The 25,284-nt window shown below is 39.6% G+C and overlaps 1 protein-coding gene and 1 pseudogene across 3 annotated transcripts in view; both read left to right on the top strand.

Annotated features, from left to right (window-relative positions):
* The window catches only part of PPP2R5E (protein phosphatase 2, regulatory subunit B', epsilon isoform), a 222,240-nt gene that overhangs the window by 24,119 nt on the left and 172,837 nt on the right, over positions 1-25,284 (top strand). The window lies entirely within an intron of this gene.
* Positions 18,717-24,972, top strand: LOC102859848 (annotated as a pseudogene).

Here is a 25,284-nt window from a genome sequence, read left to right as displayed (position 1 = left end):
GATATTATGCTGAGTGAAGTATCTCAGTCACAAAAGGACAAATATTGCATGGTGCCACTGTTGTAAAATGGGACTGATATCAGGGTGGGGTTAAGACTGAGAAAAACTGGATAAATTGTGTGTACTGCACTGAAACAGATGAGGGAGTGAATAATTTAAAAGCGATGTATGATAGGGTATTAAGGTTATCACAAGAGTCCACAATTAAGGTTGCATAGTGGAATGTACTTGGGGTGGTGGGAGGGGTGGGGGGGGTTGTGTATCAGGGAGGGGTCTTTCTTTTGCTTTTCAAGGAGAGGAGTGAACTGGGGGGGTGGGGAGAGAGGGCTGGGCGGGTAGAGAAGTGCAGCAGTGAATGAATGGAAATCCAAATTCTCTGTAAATGTCCATTAAAGTGTTTTAAAAAAATAAAAAAAAAAAGTAAGATAATTAGTGTCACCGTTGACATGTTTTCAAGTTTCCATTGAGACAGAAAATGGTATCATTCCTAGTGGTTTTCTTCCTTTCATAAAGAATTCAAAGAAAGTAAGTGTCTGTGATTGATAATGCCTAACAAGCAGCATCTCCTTGTATTTGAAGTGAGTGTATAATGAGGAAAAGCAAGGCTCTGGGAAATCACTGACCGTTCGAGGAGGGCACTGGTTGTGATTGAACTGGAATGCCATTCAGAGGATCTTCGTCCTGGCTCTTTTCTTAACTGGTAAATGGTGAGGTATCGGCTCTACTTTGAGCTCTTACTTTTTATAGTACATTTTAACTAAAGACTCAGATGGAAGCGTGAGTTAAGGAAGGGTACTACAAGTGTATAGGCTGTTTAACTTTAGCTCTGCTATGACCTTGAGATGGTGTCCTTTATGGTTTTCCGCCTGCTTCCCGTTTGTTAAAAAATTTTCTTTTCAATGTCTTTTTTCTTCCTGCATTTTCCCTTTTCTTAACCATTGCAGATGAGTTTGTGTAACAGCATAGAGAGCTATGACCAGGTCAGAATTGTAGAAGTAATACTGGAAGCAAGCTAGAGAAGAGTAATTTCAAGACATAGAGGTGTTGCATATTCATAAGGCTGGACTTTCAGAAAGAGAATGGGGTTTTGAGTCAGCTAGACAGGATTCAGTAATTCCAGCTAGTTTTCTGTGCCTTCTGATTGACTTTGGACAATTACCGTGATTGAAGATAAAGACTACACCTCTTTATAGGGAGCTCTGATAGCCTCGTAGTAAAAAGCTGTGCTGCAATCCATATGGTTTGAAATCCACTAGCTGCTGTACAGTGCGATTCTACTGTGCGATTTACTACCTCTGAAAACTCACTTGATGGTCAGCGAGGGGCTTGTTCTTACATGATGGTATACAGCAACAACAGAATTTGATGTGGTTTCTTTTCTAGTTTTGAAGTGACTTGAGATACACATTGTTGTTAGGTGCTGTCTGGTCTGTTCTGACTTAGTGACCTTAGGTACTGAGGGAAGCACTGCTTAGTCCTGCACACCAGACAGTCATTGCTAGGACCATTGTGTCAGTCTATCTTGTTGAATGACCTCCTTTTTCTCACTGATGGTCTCTACCAAGTGTGATGTCCTTCTCATGCTTGAGAAGTGACTGATCGTGTCTGCCAATATGTCAGTCTTTCTGTCCTTGTCTTTAAGGAGCATTGACATTACTTCCACGCTAGATCTGTTCATTCTTCTGGCAGTCCCTCTTATATTCCATATTCTCCACCAGCATCATAATTCCAATGCATTGCTTCTGTTGTACACCTAATGATTTGTAGTTTTGAAAGATAACATGATTATTTGCAGAAAATTTTCTCTTACTGGAGGCTCCAAATCTAGGCACTTCACTTTGCTTTGTGTATGTAATTTAATAAGCCACAATGTATCCTTGTCCTCTGGTCTAGAAAGTAATACATATTTTGAATATACCTCAGGAGAACTTTCTTTGGTGAATGTATCTTTAGAAATTGACATAACCATGATCTGTCTTCAGGAATTTTCTTTTTTTCCCCCCGAGACTTATTTTCCACAAGTCAGATCTAAACTAGGCCCATACGCTCTGTTGAGTGTGTTCATTTAATCATCTAAACAGTTTCTGTTTCAGTTCCAAAAAAAGGTACTCTCACTCCCTCTCCCCATTAAATGCAGGTCTCCTTTTAAAAAGTGTTGTAGGATCCTTACTTGTTACTTGGTTATTTTTGGTGACAATAGATAAGTGGATGAGCTTTTTCAGAAATCAGACCTTTTCAATACTAATATAAAATTAGTATGTACCTGTAAATTCAGTATATAATATTTTAAGATCTGGAGAATCTATGAATTTAGGTCTGTGGCAGAACAAAAGTGTAAGAAATATCCTGGAGTAGGTGGAATTATGCTTTTTTTTTAAGTTCAAAATTATGGTGTCAACTTCTAAATGTGAAATGATCTAGAAAGTAACTGTTAATAGTGGCTAGCTTTGGGAACTGAGCGTACATTAAAATCTAGATAGTCATGTGTCTTAGATCTGTCTGGTTTACAGACTAAAGTAAAACATTGGTGGCGGTTACTTGATGGCGTATTTAATCAATTGTAATGCGAGAAAATAGCTGTAAGAATATTCAATACAATATAAATATATGATTCTCTGAGTATTATTTAATGGACTTTGGTGGTATAGTCCTTAGGGTGTTGTGCTGCTAAACCAAAAACTATACCTTTGTGATGTGACCCAAACCTACTAGTGTCTCCATTGCAAGAAAGATGGGCGTTATGGCCTCAGAAACCTAATGAGGATCAACTATAGGTAGGTTTTGACAGGATGGCAATGAGAATAAGAAAGCATTATTTGTCATTTGTGTATTTGTCCTTCTGTATTCCGACCAGTCACTTGTGGTAATCAAATAAGAATGGTAATCAGATGAAATCACAAAAGATATAACAGCATGTGATCTTTACTATAATTGCCCATCTTGATAACCTTGAGAAAGCATTATTATTTCTCTTTAATATCATTATTATTTCAGGGGGAAGGTACTAAGTTATAGAAAATATGTGAGTCATTAAAAAAATGATAATAACATTGGTGTGACTTTTTTTAATTCTCACTGTTTATAGAAATTCTTACTTGGTGATTTTATTGCAAAAAGGATTCTGTTGTCTGTCATACTATACCTTAATCTGTATGATAATGTCCCTTCTGCATGTTTCCTTTAGAATTAGAATTTTGTTTTTCTCTAATGCCTTTAGAGAAACTAAGAGAGCTTGACAGTCTGAATTCAGTTTCAGGAGATAAGTAGATATTAAATCAGCTTTTCTTGCCCGTTACTCTAACACTTGGAGGGTTGAGTCTTTTATTTACTTCCCTGGTCTGTGGTTTGGCAGTTTTGGCCAGGCTTCCTCTGTAGTGGTTCTCTACAATGATAGGTCTCCATAGTGGGATGTCTCTGCTGGGCTCACTCAAGCACTCTCAGGTAACTGGTAGTTGAAGGGCTCACTCAGAAATCTGGTAATTGACTGACTCTTGGTACTCTGGGGCACCAGGGTGCCAGGGCTTAGTGAGTCTTGCCAGTGGGGTTTCTGCAGAACAACAATAGAAGGAAGATATGCCCACATGCTTAAATGTTTTTTTTTAAATCTGTTTGCTATTCTGTTGTCAAGTTATTCAAGTCAACTCATTGCCATCCTGTGAGAATCTACTCAGAGCTGACTCTTCTTGTGGGTTTTCAGGAAGTTGTTAATCACACAGGAGAAGATTGCCCGTGTTTCCTCCAAGGAGCTCCTGGTGGATTTGAAATACCAGAGAGGTACCACCTTTGCTTTAGCAGCACTATGGGCTCTTGTTGGTGTGTGTCATCACAATGAACTCACACTGTAGCTGACCCACCAGCAGGTTTTCAGAGGCTGCAAATGGCATGAGAGGAGATTGCCCATCTTTCTCTTGAGCTGCTGATGGAGTCAAACCACTTACCTTTGGGTTGGCACTGCAACTCCTTATGCACTAGTCCACCAGAGCTCCCTCCTTATGGGCTAGAGCAGTTGAAATTCTAAAAAAGCGCCATCTCTTTGTGGGAGGAGTTATAAAACTACACCACAGAGAAGGGAAGAATTTGTAGTCATTTTTTATAATCTGGCACAGATACTCTGAGGATTCAAAGTTTTGCTGTAAAGAATATTGTCTTTACTTTTGAACTGTGTCCAGAATCCCAACAGTTTCTCATGAACCTCCTCTGCTACCATCCTAGTTCTCACTACTGGCATCTTTCATGTCCTAACGGCTTCTGCCTTTTATCTTGCCCTCTATGTTCCATACAGCAGGCTGAGCAAATTTTCAAAATTAGAAGTCAGATCACTGCTCTGCTTAAAACCTTCCATTGGCTTCATGTCTCATTCAGAACAAAATGGAAGTTTCCTGTATGACTTTACATGATCTAGGCCCTTGTCTGTCTTTATCTTCTGTCACTGTCTTCCTCACTTATCCTACCCCAGCCACATTTCCCTCTAATACAGCTTGTTCCATCCTCAGAGCTTAGCAATTGTGGTTTCTCTGCAGGTTTTCAACCTGGCTCACTTTTTTACTTCTTTTTGGTTTCTTCTTATTTATCAGCTTCTCAGAGAGGACTTTACCGATAGTGTTACATAAAACAATACTTTCCTACCTATCTCTGGCTAGCACTAGCATTTCTTTATTCTCTGTCTACCCTAGAATGTAAGCTTTATAACAGCAGTGACTTTGAGTGTGTTGTTTGCTATTTATCCCTGATGCCTAGAACTGTACCTGGCCCAGAGTATATACCCCCTAAACTTCAGTAGAAAGACTGTTGTGGGTTTGTTTTTTTTTTTTTTTGTTTTAAGGTGAAAGCAAAGACAGTTTTATTGGAGAAAAATATGTCTCAGAGAGCAAGATGGGTCATTTTTCCAAAAATAAAGAGATGGAGAAAGACTAGCAAAATGACTTCATGTAAATGCTTGTCATTAGTTGATCTTTGTGGTGGGTCTTACGATGTGGTGAGGCAGCCTCTCCACTCTCCTTGCCTGATACTTGACTGAAATTAGAAAATGATATTTAACAAAGAATTAATTCTGTAACCTCTTTTAAAAAAGTACTTTAAATTTGGTAATTTTTAGTACTTTTTTATTTATGAAGACCTATCTTAGTGGATTTAGAAATATAATCATTATATCTGCTTAGGGCTTATGTAAATGAATAAAATACCTATGTATGGTTTTTGAGGAAGGTGGTATGGAGATGTTGGTGGTGGAGGTGCCATTGAGTCAACTTCAACTCATAGTAACCCTGTGCACAGTTGCCCTAAACCTTGTCTTATCCTGCACTGGACTCACTGTGTCATTCATCTTGTTAAATATCTTCCTCTGTTTCTCTGACCATCCATCTTTTCCCAGCATGATGTCTTTTCCCAAAGACTGGTCTCTCTTGACAACATGCCCAAAATATGTTCACCAGGCTTGCAGGGGTACTCTGGTTGCACTTCCTGCAAGAGGGATTTGTTTATTCTTTTGATGGCACATGGGATAGTCATTCGTCTTTTCTAGCACCTTAATTCAGATGCATCAATTTTTTCTCAGTCATGCTTATTGCCCATCTTTCAGGTGCATAGACAGAAGAGGAAAATTCTTGTTAGATGGGACTTCACATTTCAAGCCCTCAAATATCTTTTACTTAGACCTAATGTACCTGATTACTCAAGGACAACTGGGGCAGGCCTCCCCTGAGCTTAGGTGTAGTACTGTTGTCCTTCAAGTATAATTTATCTCTTCATTGGCTTTCTTATAGCTGAGGTTTTAATTGAAATTCTGGTAGTTGAACATGAGTGTTGTGACATTGTCAAACCTCTAATTTGAAATAATGAAATAGGATGAGAGTGAGTAGGAGGAAGGGCAGTCTAACTTAGTGAAATATCTGAATCACAGGATATTTAAAAATAAAACCAATGATAAGATTTTATAATTATAGTGCATGTTATAGAATAAATTTTGACTAGGACATAGTGAGCCATGTAAGCAAATAGAAATATTTCTAACTCATAATAAAACAAACCAAAAAATACTGTCCTGGAGCCAGTTTTGACTCATAGTGACCCACCATCAGGTTTCCAAGGCTTCACATCTTTGTATGAAGACACTAAAGACACTAAGACACTTCCTTTGTAGGAAGACACCCAGGAGTGACTGGTAGATTTGAGCCATCAGTTTTTTTGTTAGCAGCTTGGTATGTATGACACTACCATGGGCTCCTATAAAATATCTCAAAGATTTTAAGCAGTGAAGTGTGGGAAAAATTACTTAGAATTTGAAGATCACACTAGAGAACCTAAAAAAACACAACCAAACCCTTTGACTTAGTTGTACTTCATAGTAACCCTGTTGGACAAAGTACAACTTCCCCATAAGGTTTCAATGCTGTCAATCTTGATGGGAGCAGACTACCACATAGTTCCCTTTGGAGTGGTTGGTGGGTTCGAACTACTGATATTTCTGTTATCAGTCAAGTTCTTTAACCACTGTGCTATTAGGACTCCTTTGGAGAACCTTAGGAATCATTCATCTCTTGAAAGTCTTGATTTGAAAAATTTATTGTTGACTTTTAGGTTTGGCTCTCCTAATTTGTAATGACCTGAAAATATGCAGTGCAGAAATTTGGATTTGGTTAGAATCACATTCTTCAGTCTGAAATGTTCGAAATTAGAATTGCAGAGATAGGAGGCATTACTGTTGGGACTTCTTTCTGTCTCATGGTCTGTTTTTCTCCTTGGGGATTTTTCCCCCCATCCCAGCAAGTGCATGGGTATATATTATGCTTTATTGTACCAAATCTGGATGAATTTGAAAGCTGGGAAGTGAAGCAAGCAATGGTTTACATAATTTAGTGAAAAGATGGTGGTGATGAGGGATGGCAAGGATTGTGGCATTGTTCTTGACTCCAAATTCTGGACTCTTAACAGGAAAGAGACAGTGGTAAAAACACAAATTTTGTGTTCCCTTATATGTTTGCCATTTCCTATTTAAGGGATTTTTAGTCTTGATGGCACAGTGGTTAAACACTTTACCACTAACCAAAAGAGCAGTGGTTTGTACCTATCTAGCAGCTATGTTGGAGAAAGGCTTGGTGATATGCTCCCATAAGTTTAGGAAGCTTAGGAAGCCTTCTAAAGTTCTAGGCTGTTGAGTGGGGTGGCTGTGAGTTGAAGTTGACTTGATGGTACCGGTTAACAACAGCAGCAGTAAGAAATCTCAGATATGGAGTGTAGTGGTTATTCATTGTTAACATTCTCACCTTCCAGCCACGAGAGTGGGTTCCGTTCCTGATGAATGCATCTTGTGTGCAGGCCACCACTTGTCTGCCTGTGAAAGTCAGATGTTCCTATGATGCTGAACAATTAGTTTTCAGCTGAACTTCCAGATTAAGATACATGATAAAGAAAGACTAGTGATCTCCTTCTCAAAACCAGCCAGCAGAATCCCTGTGGATCATAGGTAATCCCGTCCACAAACAAATGTGAGGATGTGCCAGGACTGGACAACATTGTGCGTGGACCAATGACTGAAGGCTGACTCAAGACAGTGGCTAACCAATAGCCTCAGTTCCTTTGGTGGTAAAAAAGGAGGTGCTGACAGGGCCTTTTTCTGAGGTTTGTCATATAGATTAAGTGAATGAAGTATGTAAGATTTGGGAATACTCCAAAAATAATAGCTAATACACAGAGAAGGCATATTTTCTAAAGAAACCAGAAAAATGATACCAGTAATGTTTAAGTGAGCACCTGAGGTGCACAATTTTACATGAAATTTTGGTTCCTATGAAAGTACTGAACACGTACATATCATTTATGTGAGGGACAGAATAAAGAGTTCATGAATAATAGTGTTCATGAGGATGGGAGTTGGTAACTTAGTGGAGACAGTTTGGCCAGAATTGGGCAGGGTGTTTCATTGTGTGCACAGTGGCTTTAGAGAGAGAGTAAATTGCTTTGTGTGAAGGGAGAAGCCAGTACCTGCTAATGGAGGCAGAGAGCTAAGGGGGTAAGATGAGCCGTGGTGTAGTATGAAAGAGGGCGTGTATGAGAAGGAGTACTGGGAGGGCTTGTATGCTGGGATTTTATGATTATATTTGATACCAAAGGCAATTAGCAGCCACTCAAGCTAGGTGTCTACAAAGGGGAGTGATGTTCCCATAAGTAGAGTTCTTGCTGTTGGTTTACCACAGATCCCTGGGGTGATGCTTTTCAGATTTATCTGTGCACAAGAGAATTTCCAAGCCAGAGTGCTACAGTTTGAAGTCTTGTTTTTATTTTTTCTAATTCAGAAATTCGGAGATTCTTGCACTCCATAATATATTTATTACACTAAAAATTTTTGTGGTTTTGAACTGCTCCATATTTATCCTCTGTATCTTAGGGCTTACTCTCCTTACTACTCCCTAGGTTAATCTTGGTTTAAGGTGGGGAGCTCTGGTGGCCTAGTGGTAAGGAGCTGCAACTACAATCCCAGAGGCGCCCTGTTCAAATTCACCAGATGCTTTGCCGGGGTACACGCACACAAAAATAATAATAAAAATTTAACAAAAAAAAAATCTAGGTTTAAGGTAATTAGCAGTTGAGGTAGTTGGACTGCCAGGAAAGAAGGGCATTTAGAACGGGTTTTTTTGCTAACAGCCGGCAGGCAGATGGTTTTCCTCGTATTGTTCTTTCAGCCCTACTAAGCCCCCACTCCTTTCTTTAAGGCATCTTGGGAGGTTTTTTTGAAAGCCCACAGACAATTCCTCAGTGTTTAATCACTTACTCTGACTGTTCCATCCCAAGTTGCAGGACTGGTGGCTTTGAGCAGGAGTGAATGTGTTTATTAATATACCTAGGCAGGGACTGCTTGCGGCCTAGTGGGTAGGGATTTGTTCTGCTAACCCAAAGATATGTATTTGGAGCCTACCAGATGCTCCACAAGAGAAAGATGGCCCGGCAATCACCTCCCATGTGATTTACAGCCTCTGAAAATCTGCTTGAGGGTCAGCTGTGGGTCAGTTCCAACTTAATGCCAAATAACAACAGCAGGATCTCTGCCATGGAAGCAGACTGCCACATCATTTCCTGCAGAGTGGATAGTGTGCTAGAACCAGCTTTTCCATTAGCAGTGGAGAGCTCAACCACTGTGTCACCAGGGCGCCCTACACCAGCTTTCGGCCACCTCCAGTCTGCATCCAGTTTTTTAGATGCTGTTCCACTGGAGAAAGATGGGCAGTCTCCTCCTGTGTGATTAACTTCCTCTGAAAAAACCTGCTGGAAGGTCAGCTGTAGGTCAGCTCCGACTTGATGGTACACTACCGCAAACTCAGAGAAATAGAACCATATTCTCTGTGATTCCAATTGTGACTGGCTTCATTCATTTAGTGTAAAATTTTCAAAAGATTACCCAGGTTGCATGTGTCAGACCTTATATTCCATTTTATGGATGTTGTTGTTGACTGCCTTCAAGTCTAGCATGACTCACAAGGAGCCTATGAACAAAAGGCCTGAAGCACCTCTGCAACTATCAACATTATCAAAGTTCATAGAGTTTCCAGGGGTAAGTTGTTTAGGAAGTGGCTACCGCTACAGCTTATTTGTTGTTAAATGCCATCTAGTAAATTCTGACTTATAGGGACCCTATGTGACATCACAGTTTAATGGTGATTTGGTTTTCTGTGATGGTGCTGTGAACATTCTTATCGGTTTTAGCGTGGATTTACATTTTGATTTATCTTGGATATAAGCCTGAGATTAGAATTGCTGGGTTCTATGGAAGCTATTAACGTTTTGAGGAGCTCTGATACTTTTTTGCAAAGTAGCTGTACTATTGACATTTCCACTAGCAATACATGTGTTGTTACATGTACTGTTAAGTCAAAACCAACTCAGAGTTGACTCTCCAGCATATTGTCAGAGGTTGTAAATTGCACGGGAGAAGATTATGTGTATTTCTCCCACATGCACTTGGTGTATTTGAATGGTGTGCCTTTGGGTTGGCAGCGCTGCTCCTTACCACTCGGCCACCAGAGCTCTCTAGCAATATGATAGATCCAAATTCTCCATAACCTCCTTCAGTACTTATGGGCTGCCTTTCTCATTCAGTTATCTTAGTAAATGTGATTTGCATTTCCTCATGTCTAATGATGTTAAGTCTTTTCATGTGCTTATTTCCTATTTGTCTTTTCAGAGAGGTATCGAGTCAGATCTTTTGGACATCTTTTAATTGAGTTGTAATTTTATTACTGACTTCTAGGAGTCTTTATGTACACTTGATACAGACTCTTACCAGATACATGATTTGCAAATATTTTCTGCCTTTCTTTCTTTTTTACTTTCTTAGTAGTATGTCCTTTGAAGCACTCATGCTTTAGTTCGATGTTGTCTGTTAGGTGCCATCAAGTAAAGTATGACTCATAGTGATTCTATGAACAAAAGATCTGAACCCTGTTCTTTCCTGCGCCATCCTCACACTTCCTGACAGGTAGGAGCCCATTGCAGCAGTCACCGTGTCAAACCACCTGGTTGAGAGTCTTCCTGTTCTTCGCTGACCCTCCACCCTTTCCAGCATCATGTCCTTCTCTAAGGGATAACCCCTTCTAGCAGCATGCCCAAAGTAAAGTATGTCATCATTCTTGCCTCTAAAGAGCACTCTGGCTGCATCCTCTCCAAAACATATCTGTCTGTTCTCTTGGCTGTCCGTGAGATATTTAGGGCTTTTCTCTTAACACCACAGCTCAGAAGTGTCAATTCTTTTTCTTTCATCCTTTTTCATTGCTCTCGGATGCATAGCAAGTCATTGGAAAGACTATGCCCTGAATTTGATACACAACCCTGCTTGCTGAAAGTGAGGAGGACTTGAAGCACTTGTTGCAGAAGATCAAGGAATGAAGCATTCAGAATGGATTGCATTTCAGTGTCAAGAAAACAAAGATTCTTACTACTGGACTGATGGGCAGTGTCATAATAGATGGAGAGGAGATTGAAACTGTGAACAGCTTCATCTCGCTTGGATCCACAGTTAACATCCTTGGTATCAGCAGTTAGGAAATAAGGAGATGCATTGTACTGGGAAAATCTGCAGTTAGAGACCTCTCCAAATTATTGAGGAGTAATGATGATGATGTTGTCTGGTTTATTGATATCTTTGTTTTGTCATTTGTACTTAACCTTCTTAATCCCCTTGTGGTAGGAGCCAGAATATCTGGGCTTTACTTTTACCACTGATGAATTTCATAAAAGTAGGTGAGTTGCTATCTTTTTGCATAGCTTGATACATGTCATACTCCTAACAGAAATGTTAGTTTCCACTCTTGTTCTGCAAGAGAAAGATGGGGTGTTGCCTCATAAAAATTTACAGCCTTGAAAACCCAGTAGACCCATGAGTCAAAATAGGTTTGATGGCATTGAATTTGGATTTTTACCAGTCTGTCTTCTACACCAGAGAGCTTTTCCTTAAAACAGAACAAAAAAAACAATACTGATTAAATAATTTCTGTGTTGACAATTTCCACAAAGTTTCCTGTTGCCCATAAAGGATGGACTCAGCACTTTAGTTTGCCATTTAAAGCTCTCCCACAAGCTAGCCCAGCCTCTTTCTGCAGCACAACCTTTCTGTAGTCCACTCCAAACATGCCCAGACTCATCCTACCCTTAACTTCAAGATTCTGCATGTACCTTCTTTTTTCCCCAGGAATGTCTTTGAGCAACACAATTTGACTCAGAGTGGACCCCAGGAGTGCATAATTTTTTATATCTTTATTATATTAATTCCTATGCTGTTTTAAATTTATTTGCAGAATATCTCATCCACTCAGCAATTCCCTGGGAGGCAGACCCTATGCCCTTTGTGTTCACAGCCGAATTTCTGGCATTGCATAGCAGGACGGTATAAATTGATCAGTACAGACTGGCTGTGTGAACGAATGAATTTCTTTGTTGAACTCTAAAATAGAAACAAAGGAAAGACTGAATCAGGTCTAGATTTTTGGCTCTCAGTTTTCATGAACTTTTTAGGTTGTGGAGACTTTGCAGAAAGATGGTGAAGTGTTAAAACCTTAGAATAAGATACTTTCCTGCTTGCAGTACTAATGCTCTGAGGTCCTGTTTGGAGAGAGGCTGACTCTAAGAACACAACCTCACTTTCCTCATATTTTGAGTATGGGGAAACGTTAAGAGAGCATAGTGAAGCAAGAGTTCAGTGCACACCAGCGCTCTTGGACTAGTGGCAAGAAGCTGTGCTGCAATCCCAAGGGCATGTGGTTCAAGGCCACTGGCCGCCCTGTGGGAGAAGGATGGGCAGTCTCCTCATGTGCAATTAACTGCCTCTGAAAACCTGATGCAGTGTTAGCTATGGGTTGGTTATAATGCGATGGTACACAACAACAACAACATACTGTATAACCACTGTTGAGGGAACGCTGATGGTGTAGCCTGTAAGGAATTGTCATGCTTAACCCAAAGGCCGTGCCTCTCTCACTGTCTTAATGCATTAGCAACTCTGAGAGAGTAAGATAGGCAGCCTCATTTGCGATTTGTGGAAACCCAATGTTGGGTCACCTCTAAGTCTCTTCCTACTTGATGGCAATGAGAGTTGAGATAGCTGCTGTTTATATGGGTCTTTTGAATATAGTGTAGTCATGTGTCTTTGAGTTGGAGCCAGTGTAGTTACTAGAGAAGTTACTCCAATGTTAAATTATTGTCTTTACCTTAAAATGTGCTAAAGCTGCTTTTGGCTTCTGTGGGAACTCCTTGGGACACGGTTAGGCTTTAAGAGCATCCTAAGATTTCTTAATATAGTGTTGCTCTTATTGTTAGGTGCCATCGAGTTGAATCCGACTCATAGCAACAATATGTACACAGCTCTGAATCATGCTCTATCCTTAACCAATTTCATCATCTCTGACATTCTTATCCCCCAGGACCTCAGTCACTGAGTCAATCTGTCTCATCCAGGGTTGTCTTCTCTTGTGCTCTCCCTCCACCCTTCCAAGCATGATGTCTCTCTCCAAGTACTGGTCCCTCTTTGGGATATGCTCAAAGTATGTCACATGGAGCTTCAAAATCCTTGCCTTCAAAGAGCAATCTGGTTTCACCTTCTCCAAGATGGACCTGTTTGTTTTCTTAGGAGTCATTGATCTATTCAGTACTCTTCTCCAGCAGCACATAGCATCAATTCTTCTTGTGTCATCTTTAGTTATTGTCTTGCTCTATGATGCATAGCAAATCATTATGCAGACCATGGCTTGGATTAGGGCACCCTAGTCTCTAGACTGACATCATTGCTCTTCAGTAGTTTGGAGAGGTCCTTGACAGCAGATTTTCCCAGTGCAGTTTGTCTTGATTTCCTGGTTGTGGGTACCAAGAGTGTTGACTATAGAGCCATACAAGCTGAAGCTGTTATTGATTTCAGTTTCTTCACTGTCTGTTATGAAGCTTCCAGTTGGCCCAGTGGTGAGAATCTTTGTTTTCTTGATGTATGTGTTTTTGAGTCAGAACCAATGTGATTACTACTACGTTAAATTATCTTCTTTACATTAGATATGTTAGAGCTGCTTTTGAGTGCTTTGGGAACTTCCTTTGGACTTAACAGACTTTGAGAGCATCCTACGATTTGTAACTGTGCTAAAATGTCATGGTTCATATATTTCCTTTTTTTTTTTTTTTTGACAAATATTTCCTGATACCTAGGTCCTCACAGATCTTCATGTTCTGAATCTAATTCCTCCAGGGTGTTTTCATGTGTCCATGTTTAGTAAACATGCTTCTTAGGTGCTACAGTGACAGAGATGACTAAAAGAGCATTTATTTTACAGGGTTTATTGAACATATTATTGCTGGGGATCAAGTGCATAAGATAGATGGATAGGACTTCTGCATTCTACAGGTGGTTATTGCTTTTATGGGTGTTGGTTTTCTCTTCTCATTTAGATTTTAATTCTCTATTTCATTCCCTCAGTCAACTAAGCTGCTGAGTAAATAGTTCTCAGGAACTACTTGATTGGCTTCTTGGGTGAGGCTGGTTTGATTGCCAACAGTGTCTGCTCGCCAAGAAAATGTGAGGGCCGTTTGGAGAAACAGCTCTTATATTTATTGTCTTTCCAGTGTACACAGGTCTCACAAGTGCTCAGGTAGCGTGGATGGGAGAATCCATATCTGGAGTTTGGTTTATTCCTTTGGAAACAAGCTTGGTGACTTAGAATTTCTCTGTCTCCTTAGCCCTTTGAATGATTTTGTTTCTGAATAATGAATTTATGTATTCAGATTTTGGACTCAGAGGACATTGGCATGTGATTCTTACTCCCTAGCCCTTGAAACAGATTTTATTTCTGAATAATGAACTTACGTATTCAAATTTTGGACTCCGAGGACATTGGCGTGTGATTAGAGTACTGAATGCTTAATCAGAACTTCAAAGAGTTTTTCTTTCTTGTTTTGCTTTGCTTTTAAAACTGTGGCTCTGCATTTCTTAGTAAAGCAAAAATTTCCCCCCCCCCCGTTGGTTTGAGTTGGATTGGGTATTTTTCCCAGATGGTTTCCTTTGCATTCTGCCACTTGAACTTTTATGTAAGGTTTTTCAGGGACTTCACATAGTTTTCAGAGTTTCATTTTACCTACAAGACTTCTAGGCGTTGAACACATTAGAATGCCTAGTACATTATGGTACCTTTGGGAAGGATTGTAGTAGGAATGATTAAGAGAGAGTATTTTAGGGAGCTAAGATGGCCTAGTGGTAAGACATTTCAATTCCGAAAGAGATTATCTTTTAAAGCTACTCTTTTCCTTACAGTGTTTAAAGCATGCTTTAAATGTGGTGTTTTTTGCTCTCAATCCTATTCTAGGGAGTTCTGGTGGCCTAGTGGTAAGGAGTTGTGCTGCCAATCCAAAGACAGGCATTCAAATCCACTAGTAGCTCTGCTGCAAAAAGATGGGTAATCTTTTGTACAATTTACAGGCTTTGAAAACCCACTGGAGCATCAGCTTTGAGTAGGTTCCTACTAAATGGCGCATAATAACAACAGCGCTTTAATTTGAGGAGACTGGAAAGCTGTGGTGCTAACCCAAAGTGTGTACTTCTCTAGCACTTTGAATCCAGCATCTGATTTCCTGGAGTGAGATGGACAGTTTCCTCTAATGTGATTTACAGCCTTAGAAGCCGGCTTGTGGGTCAGCTGTGAGTTGGAACCAGTATGAAGACAATGCATTTTAGGTGGTTTTTGTTTTGTTTTCCTTTTGCTGTGTTACTTCCTTGTTCTGAAAAAATGATTTTCGAACTTAAGTGTACAGAAGAATCGCTTGAGAGATTGGTTCACATTGTTGGGTCTCCTCTGCCTTCATCAGAAGTTCTGATTTATGCGATCTCCTGCCAGGGATATGCAGGCCAGATGGTTCAGATTTCCTTAGCCATAAACTGGACAATGAACTGGAACCTCACAATGTCCTTTTCTTATCACTCTGCACAGACCAGCACGCTTGTTCTCAGCTCATTTCCCCACAACCCTTCTTCTTTTGTGGTCTTAGTGCCTTTGCTTAGTTTGTTTTTCCAAGTTGGAAATAGAACCCCTTTTCTTACGAACTCAGCCCAAGTAAAAGCTTCATGAGAAGCTTTCTCTCTGTAATCTAGCTCACCTTCCTCTGAATTCCTCTGCATTTATGGTATTTAAGTTTTAAGGATGATTTGCTAACATTGAAAACATCAGGAGCTTTTGATTTTTTTTTATTTAAATTCAAGTTTCTAACAGATTCAGCTAGTATTCTCCAATAATGTGGTTGGAGTGGAATCACTGTTTGTTATTCTGCAGTTTACAGGTCTCACCAATTCCTGCTTATTTTCTTTTTTGGCCAACGATCAAGTTGTTTATATTTACTTTTTTTTTGCAATATCCATAAGCGCTTTATTATGCAGATCTGGGAGACAGCGAGTCACCTCCAAGACTGCCTCTATATTTACATTTGTGTTCTCTTATTTTCATTGAACTGTCTTTACACATATATTGTCCCTTCTTAGCCTTAACAGTATTCAGTTTACAGTTCTTGATTTATGGGCTGTATTGCCCCTTGGTTGTATGCTGTAAGATATTATGCACTGACTCTCCATCTTCTAATGTTAAATATACTTTATTTCTCTCAGTAAGATTATGAAGGTCTTGAAAGCTCAAATAATCTTAGATTTCCACTGTAGGATTTTTTTCTGACCCTTCACCTTACCAAGCATGGCCCCTCTTGAAAACATGCACAATATATGTGAGAAGAAGCCTTGCCATCTTTGTTTCTAAAGAGCACTCTGGCAGCACTTTTTCCAACACAGATTTGTTTATTCTTCTGACAGTCTGATGTGTTTTTAGTACTCTTCACAAATATCCCACTTCTTGTTAGGTGCCTTTGAGTTGACTGTGGCTCGTAGTGACCCTCTGAACAACAGATTGAAACCTTGTCCTGTGGTCCTGAGCCTTCTCACTGTCTTTGCCACACGAAAACCCATTGTTGAAGTCGTTGTGTCAGTCCATTTCCTTGAGTGTCTGCCTCTCTGTTGATGACGTTCTGTTGTTTCTAAGCATGATGTCTTTGCCCAAGGACTGGTACTCCCTGACAACATGCCCAAAGTGTGTGAGATGAAGTTTTATAATCCTTGTCTCAAGTCTCATCAGACTTTTGAGTCTTGGGTTCTCTTTAAGTGGGAATGAGCCCAAACAGAAAAGATTATTTTGATGATCAAAAAAATTAGTCACTTTCTCCTCAGGTTCCCCAACTTTATGACATATTTCCTATTTGCACAGGAACAAACTTTGTTTGTTGTGGCCAGCAGGTGTGAATTTACCTGAACTGTCTCTCCTGTCTCCTGCATTCAAAAAAAGTCTTCCCTCCTATTTGAGTGAAGAAAGTGCTCTTCCTTGTGTTCTGTAAATTCTTTTTCCTCTGTGCCCTGAGTATAGATCTACTGTCCCTGGTCCTTTTTCTTTTGATCATCTCTTTTGGCATCCTGGCTCTCCGCTTTTTTGTTTCTGCATGTTGCTGTTGTTAAGTGTCATCAAGTCAGGTACAACTCAAAAGTGCCTGTGACCAAAAGACCTGAACTCTACCCTATTCTATTCCATCCTCATTTTCTATTACATGCTTTAGCTCTTTGCTGTATTCACTGTCAATTCATCTCAGATCTATCTTTCCTTTGCTGACCTTCCACTTTCCAAACATGATGTCCCTTTTTAAAAAATAACCTTGCTTAGCAACATATCTGGCCAGTGCCCAAGGATGACAAAAGAAGAATTGATGCCTTTAACTTGTAGTGCTGGAGAAGAGTACTGAATATGTCATGGAGTACCAAAAGAACAAACAGATATGTCTTGGACAAAGAGGAGCCAGAGTGCTCCTTGGCAAAGATGATGAAGCTTTGTCTCTCATACTTTCCTGCAGAGTAAGTTCTTATTGATCTTACAGCTTCAGCTCAGATATCACCTCCAGGCTGCTTCCACATTTCTGGCTTCTTGGAAGTGTCCCCTCTGTTTGGGCTTTATTTGCCTTGTTTTCCCAGTACAGGGTAAGCTCCTTAAGTGCCAGGATTGTACTTTGTTTACCTTGTTTGTATAGGATCAAGTATGAGATAGATGCTCTTTGGATGTTTGGGGGTGAACAAGTATAATGACTGGAGTTAATAGAAATCAATTTTTTAAAACCTAAAAACAAAGCCTTTCAATGCTATTGAACTGGAATTGACTCAGAACTGACTCTCTTTTGAGTTTCTGAGGCTGTAAATTGCACAGGAGAAGATTGCCCATCATTCTCTTGAGCAGCCCCTATGTGGCATTGAGTGGCAGAGTGATGTGATTTTTTATTAGCATTTCATCTCCCTGTGGACTACTGTTATGTGCTGTCAAGTCAACTGTGGCTCACAGCGACCCTTTGAATAGATATTCAGAACCCAGCTCTAGTTAATGAATAGTTTTCAAACTATGTTAACTAGTCTCTCTTTGGGGAGCTCTAGTGACCTCATGAGTTGGATATTATATTTCCAACCTGTAGATGTGTGGTTAAAATCTACCAGCCTCTGTCATGGGGAAAGATGGGCAGTCTCCTCGTATGAGATTTATAGCTTATAAATCTAACCCTGGAGGGTTAGCTTGGAGTCCATTCTGTCTCCAGAGCAATGTACAACAACAGTCTCTGTTTAGGTGGGTTAGTGGGTAAGTGTTGCTCTGCCAACCCAGAGGCATAGTGTTCTAATCCACCAGCTGCTCTAAGAGAGAAAGGTGAGCACTCTCGTCACTTACAATTTATAGCCTCTGAAATACTGCTGAAGGATCAGCTATAACTTGGTTTTGACTCGAACACACATAGCAACAACTGCTATTTTTGGAGGCAGTATTTGGAGTGGATTAATTTAAGGATGTAGACTCGGGGCCAGAGTTTATAAGATAGCTTAGTCATTTATTCTTGCTCCTAGGTAAATCCCTCAGTATCCTTTTCTCTACAGTGAAGTTGATGGTAGTACTGTCTTCCTCAGAGGCTACTTGTGAGAATTAAGTGATTTCATAGATAAATGCTGCCTAGAAGACTTTGGCACATACTAAATGCTCACTAAAAATTAGCCATCATCATTATTATTGTTGTTATAAGCTTCCAAGTGCCCTCTATTTCTATAATGCTAATGATTTTAACATTTAACATTTATCCTTTCTATCAATGGTATTTAGTAGTTTGGAAGTATTCTTGTTACATAGTTTTTTCATTTAGTTTTCATGGCCGGTGAAGGAGGAAGGCAAGGTGAGTGTTATCGCCCTGATTATTGAGAGAAGCAGAGTTAGAGGTAGAGATAAATGAAGCCACAGGTATTGGGAGGCATGGCACTCTGAGTCCTGTGCAGTCTACTTTCATGCTGCTTTGTGTTAGTGGTTCTACTTTTTTTTTTTTCAGATTTAATTTTATTATTATTTTGTGTATGTGTACTGTCAAATCAGATCTGACTGGTACAGGAGGAGATTGCTCCTCCTGTCTCCAGCAGAGCATCTGGTGGATTCAAACCATGTACTTTTGGGATTGCAGTGCAGCTTCTTGCCACTAGGCCACCAGAGCTTCCTTAGTGGTTCTACTTTTTGCAAACATTTTTCTTTTGAAATTTTAGTTTTAAAAGGAATTGAAGGAAATTGTTAGATTCATTATTTTCCCTTGGTATTAGCTTAGAGGACTATCATCTCCAGTTTTTCCTGATTAATCTATATCTGTATTATAGTTCTATATTAAAAGTGTGTCTCTCTCTCCACTGAGTGGTTTTTTTGGTGTGGGGCTGGTGGAAAGGGATTTGTTTTATTGCAGTAAAAAAATTATGATAAACTTTACCCATTTAAAATATAGAGTTCATTGATTTTGGTACAGTCACAGAATTGTGCAACAGTTACTACTATAGACTAATTTTAGAACATCTTTGTCACCTAAAAAAGAAACACCATACCACTTATGTACCATTGAGTCACCTATGACTCATAGTGACCATATGTACAGTAGCTTTGAACCCTGCCTTATCCTGAGCCAGTCTCACTGAATCTGGCACACCTAATTTTATTGCCCCAGTTACCGTGTCAACCCATCTCATCAGGGGTCTTCTTCTCCTGAGTTGTTACTCCACCAGACCAATAGGTCAGTCCTCATCTTTGGCCTTCCTCTCCTGTGTTATCCTTCCGCCATATAGTTCAAAGCTACCAGCTTCCCTGCAGGAGAAAGATGGGGCAGTCAATCCCTGTGTGATTTACTTCCTCTGAAAACCATCGGGAGGGTCAACTCTGAGTTGGTCCTGATTCTGCGGTACACAGCAACAACAACAACAACAACAACAACAACAAGAGGTTAACTAGGGAGCTCTGATGGCCTGGTGGGTCCCTCCACCATACCAATTGACAAAGCTCCATTTTTCTCTCCAGTAATTCTCTACTAACATTCTCAGATGCATAAGGGTATAAGAGTTCGGTTACCATGTGATGAATGAACATCTAAACCAGCAACTGGTTCTTAGTAGATGATGATGATTGCCCTCGAGTCAGGCACAACTCATAACTACCCTATGAACAAAAGGCCTGATGCCCCTGTACAACTATTGGCATTTATCAAAGGTCATAGAGTTTTTGGAGTTAGGTTTATTTAGGAAGTGGATGCCACTCCTGCTTCCAATATACGCTCTGTAAATTTTACCTATTTTTGTTATACTGAGAGCTGTCCATTTTGAAATGATGAGTTTTTCTTGTAGTTTTTTATTTTTATCTGTCATTTCTGTGTTGCTACCAGGTAACCTTACCAAACTCAGATTCATTTCTGTCAGATCAGAACCAAAATCATAGCTGACCCTCCAGTAGGATTTCAGAGGCTGTAAATTGAACTAGAGGAGATTGCCCATCTTTCTTTGTCAGAGCAGTTGGTGGATTCGAGCTGCCTGCCTTTGGGTTTGTAGCACATTTCTTTACCCACTAGGTCATCAGAGCTCCCTGGATAACCTAATGTTGTTATCATAAACCGTGGAGCTGGGACAAACTCAGAATTGACCCTCTAGCAGGTTTTCTGAGGCAGTAAATCAAACGGGAGTTGATTGCCCAGCTTTCTCCTGTGGGGAAGCTGGGGGATTTGAACTGCATGCCTTTGGGTTGACAGCACAATTTTTTACCACTGGGCCACCAGAGCTTTGGTTAATCTTGTAATAAGAATATACATGTATACAATCAGCTTTAGTAGTTTTAGCTGCTATCAAGTTGGCCCATGACTTGTGGTGATCCCACCCACAGTGGGCAAATACTTCCTCGTCCTGCACCATCCCTGTGTTGGTTTGTGGATTGTATGCTTGTGATTGTTGGAGTCTTCCTTCATTGACTGGTTTTTTTGAAGATTGCCAGGCCCATTTTCCCAGGTCTTCCTTCCTCTTGAAGCTTTACTGGATCCTGTCAGTGTCTTGACAATAAGCTTCTGCCAACAAGGAATGGCTATACTTGTGTTACTTTGGCAGAAGACAGGAATTCTGCCCTGAACCCTTCTGTTTTAGTATTGTGTCCCAAATCCTAGTTTTCCTTCCTGTTAGAAAAACTTAGATGGTGAAGTTCAAAACAAAACAGAAAACCTGCAGTATTTGTTATTGAATTTACACATTTTTATTGAGTAGTTGTTTATTGTGTATCATCGAATTGGAACCGGCCAATAGCTGACCCTCTGGTGGTTTAGCAGAGGCAGTTAATCTCATGGGAGGAGACTGCCCATCCTCTCCCAAGGATTTTTATTGGGTAACTTTGTGTATTTTATTTGAATGAAAAAGGATATTGAATTAGATTTTAAAAAATTGAGACTGCTTCCAGCAAAGTTGTTTGGAAATAATTTTTTAAAACACATTTTCTCTTAGACTTCTCAGGTCATAGAGGAGATAAATTCTTGTAGGAAAAATTCATAGTGCCTAAAACATACTGTCACAATAGCCATAATAGACAGTAAGACAGCCGAAGTTCTATTTACCTAGTCTCCATAACAGTTAAAGTAAAACAAACAAACAAACAGACAGACAGACACACATAAAACACCTCATTAAAAAATAGTTCTTAATAAAAAATTAAGATCAAATCCACATAGGACATGTGAGAAGGATTTTTAAGTTTCAGGTAGGATACGCAACATTTGGCTAGTAACCAGGCATTTCAGGACTCTCACTTGTTACTAGTTAGCAGAATGGACAAAGGCAAGTCACTGAATTTTTGGGATTGTGGTTTTCTCCTAACCTATAAAATGTGATAGCGGAATTAGAGAACATAACCTTTTGGGGTTTATCCAAAGCGAAAATTCTTTGGTTTACTTTCCGTAACATCAAATGTACAATCATCTGTGCTGCAATCCCAAAGGCATGTGGTTTGAAACCATCAGCTGCTGTGCAGGAGGATGGGCATTCTCTTCCTATGAAGATTTATTGCCTTATTGCCTCTGAAATCCTGCTGGAGGGACAGCTATGAGTCAGTTCCAACTAGATGATGGCATGTAACAACATCCACAGTTATAAACTCTCTACATTAGTTAGGGAAATATTTAGAACCAGAAATCGCTATTATTTATATGCTGATTGATTGATTGATTTTTTTTTTCTTTTCTTTTCTTCTCCCTGCCTCTTTTTTTTAAACAGTCCCTCGGTAAGGACTATCCACTCAGCTTTGTATCCAAAGACGAAATTTGTAGGTGAAAGGAGTTAGGAGTTAGCCTTTGTTACAGACTGGTTCATTTCAGGGTCGAAAATATGGAACGCTTCACGAATTTGCGTGTCATCCTTGCGCAGGGGCCATGCTAATCTTCTCTGTATCGTTCCAATTTTAGTATATGTGCTGCCGAAGCGAGCACGATTGATTGATTTTTACATATTGTTTGTCATATTCCATTGATTCGAGACAGATTCATAGCTGATCCTTCAGCAGGATTTCTGGAGACAGTAAATCACACAGGAGGAGATTGCCCATCTTTCTCCCAGAGAGCGATTGGTAGAGTAAAAATGTGTGTCTCTCTGCCTTATCCATCCAGCTAGCCAAGCCATCTATCCATCCATCCATCTCTATCTATTTATCTCTCTCTCCATAGTATGTATGTATGTATGTATGTATGTATGTATGTATGTATGTATCTATCTATCTATATATCTATCTATTCTCTCACTCTCTCTATCCATAATATTTATATATCTATATCTCTGGTGGCCTAGTGACAAGAAGCTGCACTGCAGTCCCTAAGGCACATGGTTCAATGCCACCAGCTGCTCCACAGGAGGAAGTTGGGTAGTCTCCTTCTGTTCAATTAACTGTCTCTGAAAACCTGCTGATGGGTTAGCTATGAGTTGGTTCTGACTCCATGGTAGATAACACCACCAACATAAATCTCTCCTATCTCTCTATCTTCCTTTTAACTTCACAGTCAGGTTGCGATTTTGTGATTTTTGTGTTTGTCATATTTCAACCATTAAAAACCTCTGACCTGTGATACCTTCCAAATCTTAGTAAGGTTTTAGTTACAGATGTGCTGGCCAGGCAGTGGAGCTCATGCCTAAAATAAATGTTCCATCTTTGGGGGGAGCAGTGGAAACTATCATACCCTGTGCTGCAGTGTGCCCTACCCAGTTTTAAGAGTAGCTGTATTTCTTAAAGATTATATAGCTAATGTTTGTATATAGAATCACTTTTGTGGCTAATTCTGATTTTAACTTTGGCAATGAAGTTTTATAGGAGAAAACATAACTGGTACCTAATACAATAAATTTTCACTTAAGATCTCAATATTTACATTAAAGGACCATTTTGTAACTGGATAGTTTCGTATTTCATAATCTCTGCCAGTAGTTCCCAGTTGTGGGCCACAGAAAGTGGAGAGGTATGTGAAGTTGCTCGAAGGATCCACCTAAGCTGCAGACTAAATAAATACTAGACTTTGAAATGTACATGTACTAATGCTTTTCAGGTGTACAAGTGTGCTTAATACAGCCCAAACATCTTTAAAAGAACATACTGAATTCATAAAAATCTTATGTCATTGAAAATGATCTTATTTAGTTATTATCATGTATGAGAGAAATGTTAAAAAGGTTCAGATACACTTTCTTCTCTTAAGACCATGTCAAGAGCTTTGGTTGTGTGAGTCACTTCATGTTATGTATTTGCTTAACCAGTTACTGAGTTAGTTCTAACTCATGGAGACCTTTTGTGTCAGAGTCCAGTTGTGCTTCATTGAGTTTTCAGTTTTTTTCAGAACTTAATGGCCAAGCTTTTCTTCCTAGGAGCCTCTTGAGTGTACTTGACCCTCCAACCTTTAGATTAGCAGCTGAGCATGATAATGGTTTGTGCTACCAAGACACTTCTTATTTGTTTGTTTAGAAACATTCATATAATAGTTTTCTGTTTGCATTTAACGAAGGTAGGCATTATTGACCTTTCCAAAACTATATTGGTCTCTTTAATGACTGTAGGGTTTTACATGCAGAATAATGACATACAAACAAACAGACAATCAAAATAATCCTAAAGACTGGAGTGCTCCCAGAGGCTGCAGCATTTAATAATTACAGCCCAGTGGCTGTTGTGGTTGTCTAGGTCTCAGTCTTTGGGTTCTTGCTCTGACTCTTGAATGGCCTTAACTGGCTGGACCTTCTTATACATCAGCAGACACATTGTGACTTCATTTTTGAGGTGCACCCAGTCCAGGGCTCAATCCTGAAGAAAGTGCTAGAGGTGCTCAAGGACCGTAGTGTGAACCTGCAGAGCATGGACTTGTCCAGTGGTTCCTTGGGCAGCTCGCCCTGCACTTCAAGGGCTTTAATAACTACTGCTTGGACCATGGCCTGGTCATGTGTTTAAACCTTAGCAGCATGTCCCAAATACTAACACATGTGGGCAGTGAAAACATCATTACAGTAAGGGTTGATGATCTTGTGGACACTTTGACGCTGTTATTTGAAACACCAAACCAAGAAAAAGTTTCAGACTATGAAATGAAGTTAATAAATTTAGATCTTGAACAACATGGAATTCTAGAACAGGAGTATAGCTGTGAGGAATAGATGCCTTCTGGTATATTTGCATGTATGAGATATCTCAGTCATATTGGAGATGCTGTTGTCATTTCCTGTGCAAAAGGTGGAGTGAAAATTTCTGCAAGTGGAGAATTTGAAAATGGAAATGTTGTATTGTCACAAACAATATCTTCATAGAAGAGGAAGCTGGTACCATAGATATGAAGAGCGAATTCAATAATTTTTGCACTTAAATACCTAAACTTCTTTACAAAAGCTACTTCACTGTTTGCCACAGTAACACCCAGTATGTCTGCAGATGTCTCACTTTAGAGAATTCACCCTTAGGGAATAAAATTGCTGATATGGAACACTTAAAATAGTATTTGGCTCCCAAGATTGAGGATGAAGAAGCATTTTGGACTTACTTGAAATCCAAGAAAATGAAACCCAACTCTTTGAGATCAGCTTCAAAGATTCCAGCATTTATTTAAGTTTGTCATTTAATTGGTACCTCTGAATAATAAGTAATTTTAAAAAAAGTTTTATTGTTTTTTTGTGTGTATACCATCAAATCGGATCTGACTCATAAAGGAGGAGATTGCCCTTCATTCTCCAGCAGTGTCTGGTGAATTTGAACTGCGTACCGCTGGGATTGCAGTGCAGCTTCCTGCCACAAGGCCATCAAAGCTCCCTCCCTCATAAGTAATTTTTTTTTAAATATATTGTCAGTTTGTCTCCACTGTTTAAAATTTGTTAAAAGAATAAAGTTCAAAGTATCTTTTTTTTTTTAAATTAAATTTTAT

This window comes from Elephantulus edwardii, unplaced genomic scaffold (assembly GCF_000299155.1).
Source record: "Elephantulus edwardii isolate Elephantulus edwardi_28Jun2011 unplaced genomic scaffold, EleEdw1.0 scaffold00104, whole genome shotgun sequence".
Lineage (NCBI taxonomy): Eukaryota > Metazoa > Chordata > Mammalia > Macroscelidea > Macroscelididae > Elephantulus > Elephantulus edwardii.
Note: the sequence above shows the minus strand (reverse complement) of the source record. Positions and strands in the feature narration are given on the sequence as shown.